Here is a 13,108-nt window from a genome sequence, read left to right as displayed (position 1 = left end):
AACAACAACAACAACAGAGTTGAATTAAAGTATGGGTGAATGTATATAGATTATATATAATACTGTGCTATTTTATATAAACAACTTGCAGTATTTTGGTATTTTTTAGGAAGAAATGTGTCTTAGAACCAGTTCTCCAGGGATACTGAGGGTTGGTTATATACACACCAAACTGGCAACATTTATCCAAAAAAAAATAAAGCAAAGATAAGAAGGAAAGAAGAAACAGGGTAGACAGGGCATGAGGAAAGTGTTGATATGTTGTGCAGATAGCAGCCAATGTCATGAAAAAAATTATATATGAATTGTTGAATGGTACAGTGTTAAAGAATATTAAAAATGCACGTTGTAGTTGTTGTTGTGTGCCGTCGAATTGCTTGTGACTCATAGTGACCCTGTGTACAAGAGCCCTAAACTCTGCTCTATCCTGTGTCAACCTCATTATCTCCAACACACCTACTCCCACTGTCCCAATCACTTAATCGATCCATCTCATTGAGGATCTTCCTCTCCTGTGCCGTCCTTCCACTCTCCTAAACATGATGTCCCTCTCAAAGGACTGGTCTCTCCTTGCAACATGCCCAAAATATGTCAGAGGAAGCTTCAGAATCCTTGACTCCAAGGAGCAGCCTGGCTTTACCCTCTCTAGGACAAACCTGTTTGTTCTCATAGAAGTCCATGGTGTATTCAACACTCTTCTCCAGCACTACAGCTCAAAGGCATCATCAGTTCTCTATCATCCCTAGTCATTGTCCAGCTCTCTGATGTATAGCACACAATTGTGAAGACTATAGTCTGGATCAGTCTCCAGCCTGATATTGTTGCTCTTCAGTACTCTGGAGCCAAGCAAACTAAAACTGTTAACGATCTCAATCTCTTCACCATCCACACTGATGCTGCCAATTGGCCCAGTGGTGAGAATCGTTGTCTTTTTGATGTTGAGCTTCAATCCATATTGAAGGCTGCAGTCCTTGACCTTCTGCAGCAAGCACTTCAGGTCCTCCTCAATTTCAGCAAACAGGGTTGTGTCATCTCCATAATGCAGATTGTTGAATCTTCCAGCAATCCTGATACCACATTCCTCCTCATACAGCCCAGTGTTCCAGATGAACTGTTCTGCATACAGATTGAAAAGGTATGGAGACAGAATACATTACTGGCAGACACCCTTCCCAATTTTGAACCATGCACTGTGTCTTTGCCCTGTTCTGATGACTGCCTCTTGGTCCAAGTATAGGTTTCACTTAAGCACAGTCAAATGTTCTGGGATTCCCATTCTTCTCAGAGTCAGCCACAGCTTGTTTTGATCCACACAGTCAACCATTGCATAGTCAGTGAAACACAGACATTCCTCTGGTACTCTCTGCTTTCTGCCAAGATCCATCTAACATTAACGATAATATCCCTAGAACCACAACCTCTTCTAAACCCAGCCTGCACATCTGGCAGTGAAATTGGGGAGAAAACTTGATAACACCGTCTTCTCTCACCTGCTTGTTTTGTTTTGTTTTTTCATTTTGAGATCATGTAATTTCTCTCTGATTGCTGTTGAGTTAGTACTGTTCAATACCTGACCCTTTATTGAGTTTCCAAGGTTGTAAATAAAAAAAAAAAAAGGAGATTGCCCATCTTTCTCCCTCAGAGCTGCTGGTGATTTGAACAGCCTAAGAGACATGACCTTTGGATTAGCATTAGTGCAGCTACCTATGGGCTGTGCCACCAGAGCTTCCTAATCATATAATTGGGACTCTTGTTTATAAATGAAATTTTTCCTATCATCATGGATCGTAAACTTTTTGTCCACATGTGAGTTGTTCTAGATATCCTTTGGTGATACTGCGTCACATTTTGTGCTGATAACACAGGAGTTGTTTCTGTTCTGTGCCATCATGTCAGCTACAACCCATTGAGACCCTATGAACACCAACCTCACCATCCCTGACACACCTGACCCTATTAAATCTATCTCATCCAGAGCCTTTCTGTCCTCTACCCTCCACCATTCCAACCATGTTGTGCTTCTCCAAGGATTGGCCCCTCCTAGCAGTATGCCCAAAATATGTGAGACAGAGCTTCCAAATCCTTGCTTCCAAGGAGCAATCTTGTTTTATCCTTTGCAGAACATATCTGTTGGCTTTCCTAGAAGTCCACGGTATGTTCTGTATTCTTCTCCAGCACCACAATTCGAAAGCATAGATGATTCTTCTGTCATCCTTATTTATTGTCCAATTCTCAGATAACTTAGCAAGCAGTTGAGAAGACTGTGGTCAGGGTTGGGTACACCTTAGTTGTTAAGACTGACATTGTTACTCATTAGCACTCTGGAGAGGTCCTTGGCAGCAATTTTTTCCCAGTGCAACTTGTTTTTTGATTACTGTTGGTGCCAAGGGTGTGGATTGTGCATCTGAGTAAGAGGAAATCGTTAACAGCCTCCGTCTTTTCTTCATCTATCATGAGGCTGCCTATTGGCCTGGTGATGATACTAAGATGCAGTCCATATGAAGACTGCAGTTCTTGATCATCTGCAGCAAATACTTCAAGTTCTCCTCAGTTTCAGCAAGCCAGGTTGTATCCTTACATAACACAAGTTGGTGATGAGTTTTCCTCTGATCCAGTCAAATACCTTTGCATAGTCCATAAAACAAATAGACATCTTTCTGGTACTATCTGCTTTTAGCAAAGATTAATCTCATATCAGCAGTAATATCCCTAGTACCATGGCTTCTTCTAAACCCAGATTATATTTCTGACAGTTCTCAGTTGATGTATATTATTATAGCTGTTTTTGGATAATAGTAGGTTAACCAGATAGGCCTTTCTTGCTTCCCCAAAAAAGACTGTAGGTTGCACTCAGGGAATGTAGGTTTGTTTTGAAGCATTGAGCACTCCTTCCCACCTGAATAATAAGTAAGTGGAATATCTGGTACCTTGGATTTCACTGAGAACCACAGTAAAAAACCTGTAAGATGTACTTTTGTCACCCTTTCAGTGTATAACACAATTATGTGAGTAGGTTTGTTCGTTAGTTGCTTCCTGAGTGCTTTACCACTGGCCTGTCTGCCCAGCTTGGTACAGAGAACTCTTTATTTAACTCACCTTTGTTTTGGCTGAAGCTCAGTTACCTGGAGATGGTATACTGTAGCATGAGAGTGAGAGCTCTGGTGCTAACAGTAGCAGTCTCCGTTTTTAATTGGGGTAATAATAAGATCATTTCAGGGATATTCCCAGTGCTGCAAAAAAAATTAATTAAGAGGAGCTGTTTATTATAACCCCAGTTTCAAGGTATATTAGAGTGAAATAGTTAATTCTGTATGACTTAGCTCCTCAAAAGTGACTGTTTCTAGGGAGCTCTGATGGCCTCGTGGCAAGAAGCTGCACTGTAATGCCAGACACACACGGCTCAAATCCACCAGATGCTCTGCTGGGGAAGGAGAGGCAATCGCCTCCTGTACCAGGCAGATCTGATTTGACGGTACATACACACAAAATAATAATAATAATAATAATAATGTGACTATTTCTTTAGTTAATATAAATAATAGGATAGCTATGATATGGGATTTCTATGTTTGGCTTTTTTAAAGAAAAGCCAAAATTCCTTCCAGAGTGATTATACATTTTATAGTCCCACCAGCAGTATATGAGCATTCTATGCTCATTCTATCTGACATTTATTGCTTGCTGTCTCGTTGAACTTTACTACTTCTACTTGGGTAAAATATTTCATTTTTGTTTTCATTTGTATTTCTCTGATTACCAGTAATTTTCAGCATTTCTTCATGTACTTGTTAGCCATCCGAATGTATTCCTTTGTGAAGAATCTTTTTGTGTCTTGCCCATTTTGTTATTGGGTTATCAGTCTTTTTCATGTGGAGGCCCTATTAGTATTCTGTAAATTTTAGTTTTGAGACTCTTGTCTGAAATGTCATTGCTAAATGTTTTTTTCCCAGGCTTTCTTTTCACCCTGTTGGAAAAACATTTTGATGCACACAAGGACATTATTTTTAGAAGGTCACATTTGTCAGTTTTATCTCCTGGTTGTCTATGTGGCTATATTTGTAAGTCTGTTGATGCCATAGTCTAAGGCTTCCAAGCTTGGTCCTATTTTGTCTCATATGATCCTTATGGTTTTGGATTTTACTCCTAGGTCTCTTTGTGTATTGTGTGAAATGAGAATCCTGTTTCAGTTTTCTACAGATAGATGTCCAGTTTTGCCAGCATTACTTGTTGAAGAGGTTGCTAGACTGTAATCTTTATGAAAGATGTTGTACCCTTTCACACACAGAATAAGAATGGACTTAAACTCCTCTAGGTTAACAACTGAGCACTTAACTGTGTTTAGATACTTGGATTTTTTTAAGTTTGTGCCAGACTTTTATGATTTATTAATGTCTTTTTCTTACACTCTATAACTACAAACTTTTCCTTATTATATTGTTGTATGTTGATTCATTTGTCTACAGTCAGCATCGAAGGTAGCAGCAGGCAAAAGTTAAAAGACATGTTACTTTGGTCAAATGAACTGTCAAGGACAAAGTGCTAAAGAACAGGAATGTCTGTTTGAAGACTAAAGTTCACCTGATCCAAGCCAACATATTTTTATATAATTACTTCCTATGCATCTGAAATAAGAAAGACTGGAAAAGAATATATGCCTTTAAAATGTGGTGTTGCCAAAGAGTGTTCAGTATGCTGTGCACTGCCAAAAGAATAAACAAATCTGCCTTGAAGGCAGTTCAGCTGGGGTGCTCCTCAGAGGCAAAGATGAGAGAAGTTTGTCTCACTTATTGTGAGCATATTGTTACAAGGGGCCAATACATGGAAAAAGACACCATGCTAGGCTGGTAAAGAGTCAGTGAAAGAGAAGATGCTTAAAGAGATATGTTGACACAGCGACTTCACCAGTGGACTTGAGCACAGGGAAGATGTTGAGGCTGGTGCAGGATAGGGCATAGTTTAGATCTGTTGTTTTTAGGGTTGTTGTGAGTCATAGTTAACTAACGCAGTGACACCTAACAACAACATAATTATTTTTAGGTGAGAAAACCATAAAATTATAAAATCTTACTCTAACAGGCTCAAGTAATTAATGGAAATGTTTGTTCAGTGTCACCAAGCCTCCAGGATATGGAAGAGATTGCCCAGCTTTCTCCTGTAGAGCAGCTAGTAGAACTAATGGAAATGTTTGAATGAAACTTTAAAAACAACTTATTGAAACTTAATACAAACAGTAAACTTCAACCTGAACAATTACTCTCATAAGCAAAATACAAAATATTTCTGTTTCCTAAAATAATTTCTTGCATACTTCTATAGTTAATCCCTTCTCTTATTTCATCCCTTGCATGATCTAGTTAATGTTTTTATTTTTTGCCTTTCTATAATAAGAAAACAAAGATTCTCACCACTGGGCCAGTTGACAGCATCAGTATGGACGGTGAAGAGATTGAGATAGTTAACAGTTTTAGTTTACTTGGTTCCACAGTCAGCACTCTTGGTAACAGCAGCCAGGAAATCAGGAGACAAATTGCATTGGGAAAATCAGCTGTGAGGGACCTCTCAAGAGTACTGAAGAGCAATGACATCAGGCTGGAGACTAAGGTGCACCTGATCCAGGCTATGGTCTTTGCAATTCCGTGCTATGCATCAGAGAGTTGGACAATGACTAGGGTAGATAGAAAGAGAATTGATGCCTTTGAGCTGTGGTACTGGAGAGGAGTGTTGAATATACCATGGACTGCTAGGAGAACAAACAGGTTTGTCCTGGAGAGGGTGAAGCCAGAATGCTCCTTGGAGTCAAGGATTCTGAAGCTTCACCTGACATACTTTGCAAGGAGAGACTGGTCCTTGGAAAGGGACGTCATGTTTGGGAGAGTGGAGGGGCAGCGCAGGAGAGGAAGACCCTCGGTGAGATGGATTGATTCTGTGAGTGGAGTGGTGGGAATGAGTGTGTTTGAGACAGTAAGGTTGGCACAGGATAGAATGGCGTTTGGGGCTCTTGTCCATAGGGTCGCTGTGAGTAGCTAGTGGCTTGATGGCACATAACAACAACAACAATAATATAAATGGAAATAGTATATAATTAGAAGTTTGTAGCCTTTTGAGTCTGACTTCTTTCACCTTGGCATAAAACTTCTGAGATTTATCCATGTTAGTGCATGTATCAGTTGTTATGTGCCATCGAGTCGCATGCGACTCATAGTGACTCTACATACAGCAGCTCTGAAGCCTGCCCTGTCCAGAGCCAATCTCACTGACTTTGACATGCCTACCCCCATTGCCCTAGTTGCTTTATAAATCCATCTCATCCGGGGACTTCCTTTCCTGTGCTGTTGCTCCACACTTCTTAACATTGCTGAGTACCACAATTTGTTCATTAATTTGTTGATGAACATTTGGGTTCTTTCTCATTTGGGACTATGATGACTAAAGCTGCTATAGCTATTTTTTTTTTTGTTTCCACATTTAATTCTTTTAATATTCTGTAAAAGGTAACAAAATATACAGAACAAAACTTTCCCTTTTAAAGCTAATGTTACAAATCCGTATTATCACTTATATATAAATACTATATTCTATTGCTGATCATTAATTAGGTGAAGAAGTCCGACGGTGTGTCCCTCTAAATGTTAAAGCAAAACAAAGTAAAAACAGTTTAATAAGCATGAGTGTCCGCCTCGCTCGCTTGCTCTGCGTGAGCGCTGTGGGATTTGGTCGGCTGACTGTACCGGAGGGAGGAAATGTGTGTGTGTGTTAGACTCAATTTGCACCCCTCAAAAAAACCCCCCAAACATACAAAGATGGATTATTCCTAGAAATCAAGACCCAAGATCAATTATCAAACTAACTCCAAACACAGAAGAAAGTATGGCACAGAAATGAGCCACGGGTGGGTTTTAATTGTACTGACACCTGCCGTAGGTGCGAGTGTGAAACCTCCTCTCCCGACTTTTCTAGGCATTGTTCCCTAAACTCCAATCAGTCCTGCTCCAAACACAAAACAGGAAGTGGCCGTGTGATCCTAACAGAACACCTGTTTGGCACTATGATACAATTGGGTAACAGCCCAGAAGCCCTCCGGCCCCCAGACGCTCCCACTGAAGTGAACTACTCGCGCTGGAAAGAAAACTGGAATATGATGAGAGGTGCTAGCCGGCAAATCCCAGGAGCACGCGCTCAGGGGACAGTCCTGCCTCGGCCGCGCCTACATGGCCTCGAACTCGTCGATCCTCTGCTTGGTGTTGCCCTGCCGTATCTGCCGCAGGGTCTTGTACTTGTCACGCCCCTGTCGCATGTTCTCATTGTGGATGATGTCGTTGTGGGTCCTCTTGTTCTCGTCCCGGGCCTGGGACAGCTCGTTGGTCAGGGTCCTCAGCTGCCACTGCACGCGCTCGTTCTTCTCGGCCTCCGTGATGCGCTTCTCCTCGTTGCGGTCATCCATGATGCCCTCACTGGACAACTTGGCGCTGTAGCCCGTGTACTCGCTGCCCTCCTCCTGCATGTTCTCCTGGACGTGGAAGTTCACTGGCTCGTACACGGGAGGCGGCGGCGGGGGCGCCGTCATCACCAGGTGCAGTTCCTCCTTGGTCTTCACCAGGTCATCCTGGGCCTCTTTGGCCCGGTGCTGCCACTCTTCCACTTCATCCTCCTTGCGCCGCCGGGCCTCTTCCAGAAGGGCGATCTTGGCTGTGTACTCAGCCAGCTCTGCAGCCAGCTGCTCCTGGCTCTTTATCTGATCCACCGCCTGGCGCTCCAGCTCCTCCTTGGCCCGCAGTGCGGCCTCACGGTCGGCCTTCAGGCGCTCCGCCTCCTCCTGGGCCCGCTTCCTCTCCTCCTCCAGCTGCAGGGCCCTCTGGATCTAGTCGGAGAGTTCTTTCTCGGCCTTTTTGGTCTTCTGCACGTAGTCCTGCAGCCTCTGCATCAGCTCCTCCTTCTCCCGCATCATCTGCTCCTTCTCTCTCTCCACTGTCTCCCTCCTCTTCTTCTCCGTTTCCAGCTGTTGGCGCTCCAGCTGCTTCTGGTGCTTCTCCTCGCGGGCCTGGGCCTTCATCTGCTGCACCTCGATGGTGTCGGGCTTGCGACGGCGCATGTACAGCTCGTGGTTGCCCATGCACAGCTGCAGGATGCGCTTGTTGATCCTCAGGCGAGGGGCATAGAACACGAGGTCCGGGGCCTTCTTGTCAATGGGCTTAATGACAAACTTCTTGTCGTTGAAAGAGATGTTTCTGATTTCACTCCAAGGAAAGCCGATCTTTGGGGTCAACTTGTCTTCTTTCTCGTAAATGTTCAGCCCAAGGGCGTCCACTCCGAGCCAAAAGTCTGTGCCTTTCTTGTTCTTTATCTCGAAATAGTTGATGCCATACATCTCTAGGTCCTGTGCGATCTTCAGGTACTCCAGCATGGCGCTGTCTCTGAGCATCCCGCGGTGCTCGGCGTGCCACACCTGGATGCGGTCCTCCCACTGGTCCCAAGTGAGCTTGTGCTGGTCCATCACCCTCTGGGGGATCAGGCGCTCGGAGCTGAGGTACCCGGACTTGTGGTTCTCTTTGTTGTAGTCTCCAAACTTGGCCTGCACGGCGTAGGAGCCCATGAGCACTGCCGTCTCAGGCGGGCAGTAGATCTCGTCACTCAGAATGCCGTCCTTCACTTGGAGGAAGAAGAGCTTCTGGGTGGTGTCCTGGATGAGCTCCTCTGACACATCTTCTGGGTAGAACTTGGCTCGGAACTTGAACTGGAGGGGGTTCTCCTTTTTGAGCTCCTGGGCGGACACCTTTTTATCAAGTTTCAACCAAGTAGGAAATCCTTTATTATCCACGTACTGGAGGCCAAAGTACCACACTTCCCGAAGGCCAGTGGTCTTAACCACCTGGTCGAAAAGCTGCTTCCCAGTGGTATTGGGCTGGATGGCGAACTCCAGCTCCGCGTCCATGGTGGTTTCGGCATTTTTGGTTGCTGGGGGGGGGTGTTGCCGTCAATCCCTGGGAAAACAAGGCTCGGCTCTGAGCGGCAGCGGCCGAAAGGACCCTCCTGGGCTGGATGCGAGGCAGCGGTGGGAACCAGGACGCAGGACAGAGGCTCCTCCGCGCGTGCCGAGCTATAGCTATTTTTTATACCAGCTTTGCAAGATGTGTGCTTTAATTTTATTTTGAGGAAATTCCCACAGTGAACTTACTGAGGCATATGATAGTTATAAATGGGAGTTCTGGTTACTTTGTGATAAAGAATTGTGTGGCCAACAAACACAAAGATATGTGATTGAGATCCATCAGCTACTTGCAGGTGAAAGATGAACATTCTCTCCATGCAGTTTACTACCTTTCAGAGCCATAGTTGGAGGGCCAACTATGAGTTGGTTCAGAGTTGATAGTATAAAATAACAGCAAATAACAATGGTAATCATAAGGATCCCTGTTAGCTTAGTGATTAAGTGCTTGGCTGCAACTGAAGGGTCAGTGGTTCAAACCCACCAACTGTTCTTTGTGAATAAGACTTGGCCATATGCTCCAATAAAGATTACAGGCTAGGAAATCTTTGCAGCATTTCTACTCTTTCCTTTAAGATTGAGAGGGTATTGCTATGAGTTAGAATTTTAGGGGGACTTTAGTGATCAAAGTCCAAAGGCAGGTGATCTAAAATCACCAGTGCCTCTTAGGGAGAAAGATGGACATTTTTTTTCTCCCTTTATGATTTATTGTTGTTGTTATTGTTAATTGCCTTCGAGTTGAGCACAACTCATAGTGACCCTGTAAACAAAAATCCTGAAGCCTTTCTGTAACTATCAACATTTACCAAAGTTCATAGAGTTTCCAGAGGCATGTTGTTTAGGAAGTGGATGATTCTGAAAACCTGCTGGCCGGTCCAGCTATGAATTGATTCAGACTCAATGTCACTTAACAACAAAATGAATTAGAATTAATTCCAGGATACATAACAACACTGTAATTGTATCTTTAACTTTGAAGAAAATGTGACACTGTTTCCCTAAAGGACTGTGTAATTTTGCATTCTCATCTCCAGTATATAATTTCACCTCCTGAGAGTAGTTTATTTAGGGTTTCTAAGTTTAGATGTCTATAATACTATTAGTTACCATTACCATTAGTAAAAACTTACCTCATTGCTGTAAAGTAGGAATTAACTCATAGCTGACCCTCTAATGGGTTTCCCAAGACTATAAATCACACAGGAAGTTATCATCTTTCTCCTTTGGAACAGCTGGTAGATTTGAAACACTTACCTTTGAGTTGACAGTGCACCTCTTTACCCATTAAGATACCAGAGTTCATCCTTTAGTAAAGCAATTATTAAAAGGTTTGAGGCAGAAATGGGAAGAGTATTTAGAAGTGAGAGGGGAAAAATCCTGTCATCAGTTTGAATGACATACATATATCATCATTATGGTCATTAGAAGTTCTACATTACTTAGATAGCCTTGTGTTCTGCATTATCTTGGCAAGTCATTTTAGGCTTCTGAATTTTTCTTTGTAAAAAAAGAAAAGGAGCTTGATTTGATGTTTAAAGTTTTAGCAAGCTTTAAATATGATAGTAGTTCTTTAAAAAATTAACCAATAAATGAATGTTTTTATTAAAAGTATTTTAAGAGGCATCCCTCCCGTTCACCTCCATTTTTCGTAGGTACTGCTCAAAATAGAAGAATCCTGCAAGAGGAAGTTTATTATCATAAATTATCTGTCTTAAATATCCTTAGTTATTTTAACAATTTTCTTATGTTATATCCCCATATTGCCTGTGTTATTGTTAGGTACTGTTGAGTCAACGGCAACTCATTGCGACCCTATGAACAGTTTATCTGAACTCTGTCATGTCCTGTACCATCCTCACGGTCTCTACTTGAGCTCATTGCTGTATTCACTGTATCAATCCATCTTGTTGAGAGTCTTGGAAGACACTTCTGTTGACTCTCCACCTTTCCAAGCATAATAGCCCATCCCAAAGAATTGCCCCTCTGAACAGTATGACCAAAATATGAGAGACAGCTTCACCATCCTTACCTCTAAGGTGTCCTCTTGTTTCCCTTTCTCCAAGCTATACCTGTTTGTTCTTTGGCAGTGCTTGAGATATTCTGTAATCTTCTCAAGCACCAGAAGTCAAAAGCATTGATGGTTCTTCTTTCATCTATTCTTCTTTGTTCTTGGTCATCCCCAGCTCTGAAATAAATAGTGTCTGAGTGAAAAAGATACATAACAAGTAATTGAAAAGACCTTGGCCTGTATTAGGCACACCTTAGTCTTTAAACTGATATCATTGGTCTTTAGTATTTTGGAGAAGTCTTTGACAGTACTAATGCAGTACGTTTTTGGATTTCTTGACTTCTGGTCCAACGGTGTTGACTGTGAATCCAAGTAAGGCAAAGTTAATGACAATTTCAGTCTTTTCCCATCTATCATGATGTTGCCTGTTGGCCTAGTGGTGACATTTTTGTCTACTTGATATTAAGATGTCATTCATATTGAAGGCTGTAGTCTTTGATTCTCTGCAGCAAGCTCTTCAAGTGTTCCTCACTTTCGACAAGCAAGATTGTGTCATCTGCATAATTTGGGTTGTTAATGAGCTTTCTGCCAATCCTGATGCCACATTCCTTTCTCATAAAATCCAGCCTCCCATACCTTAGTTGAATCCATAGTCAACACCCTTAATAGTAACAGTCAAAAAAATCAAGAGATGTATTGTACTGGGAAAGTGTGCAATTAGGAACCTCTCCAAATTATTGAGGAACAATGATACCAGTTTGAGAACTAAGGTGCATCTGATTCAGGCCATGATTTTTCTGATCTTGTGCTATGCACCTGCGAGCTGGACAGTGAATAAGGATGACAGAATTGATGCCTTTGAGCTTTTGTATTGGAGATTACTAAATTTCCAGTGGACTGCTGAAAGAACAAACAAAAATGGTATATGGAGCAAGTACAGCCAGAGTGCTCCTTGGAGGCAAAGATAATAAAGCTTTGTCTCACATATTGCAGGCATGTTGCTAGGAGAGGCTTTTCCTTAGAGAGGGGCATTATATTTAGGAAAGTGGAGCAGAGGTGAAAGAGAGGAAGCCCCTCAACCAGGTGAGTTGACACAGTGACTGCAGCAGTGGGCTCCCGTGTGTCAGAAAGTGTGAGGATGGCACAGGATCAGATAGGGTTCAGATCTCTTGTTCATATAGGGTCATTGTGGGTCGTACTTGACTTGACAGCACCTGACAATAACAGATGGTCTATTTGGTATATGTTCTGTGAAACTTGAAAAGAATATTCTATCTTCTGTTATTGATTAGATTTTTTTGTCCATTGATGATGTTAAGTTCTATGTTATTACTGGTTTTCTGTCTAGTTTTCCTATCATTTGTTAAGAGAAGGATGTTGAAATGCAGGCAGTCCCCAATTTGAGACACAATCAAGTTATGACAACCACATTTAAGGCCATCTTTTTATTTTGTTTTTATTGTTAGTAATATATACTGCTTATGTTGTGGTGCTTAATTTTCCCAGTGTGGCATGTCTTCAAGTCTTCCTCTTTTATGTGAACAAGGTTCTGTCATTTACATAACACAATTTTTGATGAGCCTTCCTCCAATTCTGTTGCCGCATTCTTCTTCATAAAGTCTAGCTTCTCCAAAAAGTTTTGTTTGGCATACAGCTTGAATAGATATGGAACCAGTCCTGCCACCTGTTTTTTGTAGCATAATACCAATTACCTGTAAGTGGTATAAAAGCAGTTTTTAAAGCAATAAAATTTGTTTTGTTTTTTTAATGACTAAGGACAATAGATAAAATAAATTTAGGAAAAGTTTGAAACTATTTAAGTTAAGGATTTTTTACAAGCTTATCTCATGGTTATAAATTATTCTTACTATCTTTGTATTTTTCTCTATTGTTAAATTAAGCTTATTGTATTATGTAAAAAGAAAGATCTTCATATTAAAAGAAGGGATTTGGGTTAATGTAAATCAGTCTTAGTTTAAGAAAATATATCATGTGAAAAATCCAAATTTATAAACTAGCTAAATCCAAATTAATAAACTAGAAATCTTTTGGTTCTTCTGTAGCGTTCCTTTTACTAACTGAAAATACTATTTGTCTTACAGATCATTTTTCTTACA

The 13,108-nt window shown here is 41.7% G+C and overlaps 1 protein-coding gene and 1 pseudogene across 2 annotated transcripts in view; one reads left to right on the top strand and one right to left on the bottom strand.

Annotated features, from left to right (window-relative positions):
- The window catches only part of USP47 (ubiquitin specific peptidase 47), a 137,564-nt gene that overhangs the window by 21,201 nt on the left and 103,255 nt on the right, over nucleotides 1-13,108 (top strand). The window lies entirely within an intron of this gene.
- LOC102877631 lies at nucleotides 7,205-8,929 on the bottom strand (annotated as a pseudogene).

Source organism: Elephantulus edwardii, unplaced genomic scaffold (assembly GCF_000299155.1).
Source record: "Elephantulus edwardii isolate Elephantulus edwardi_28Jun2011 unplaced genomic scaffold, EleEdw1.0 scaffold00044, whole genome shotgun sequence".
NCBI classification, from domain to species: Eukaryota; Metazoa; Chordata; class Mammalia; order Macroscelidea; family Macroscelididae; genus Elephantulus; species Elephantulus edwardii.
Note: the sequence above shows the minus strand (reverse complement) of the source record. Positions and strands in the feature narration are given on the sequence as shown.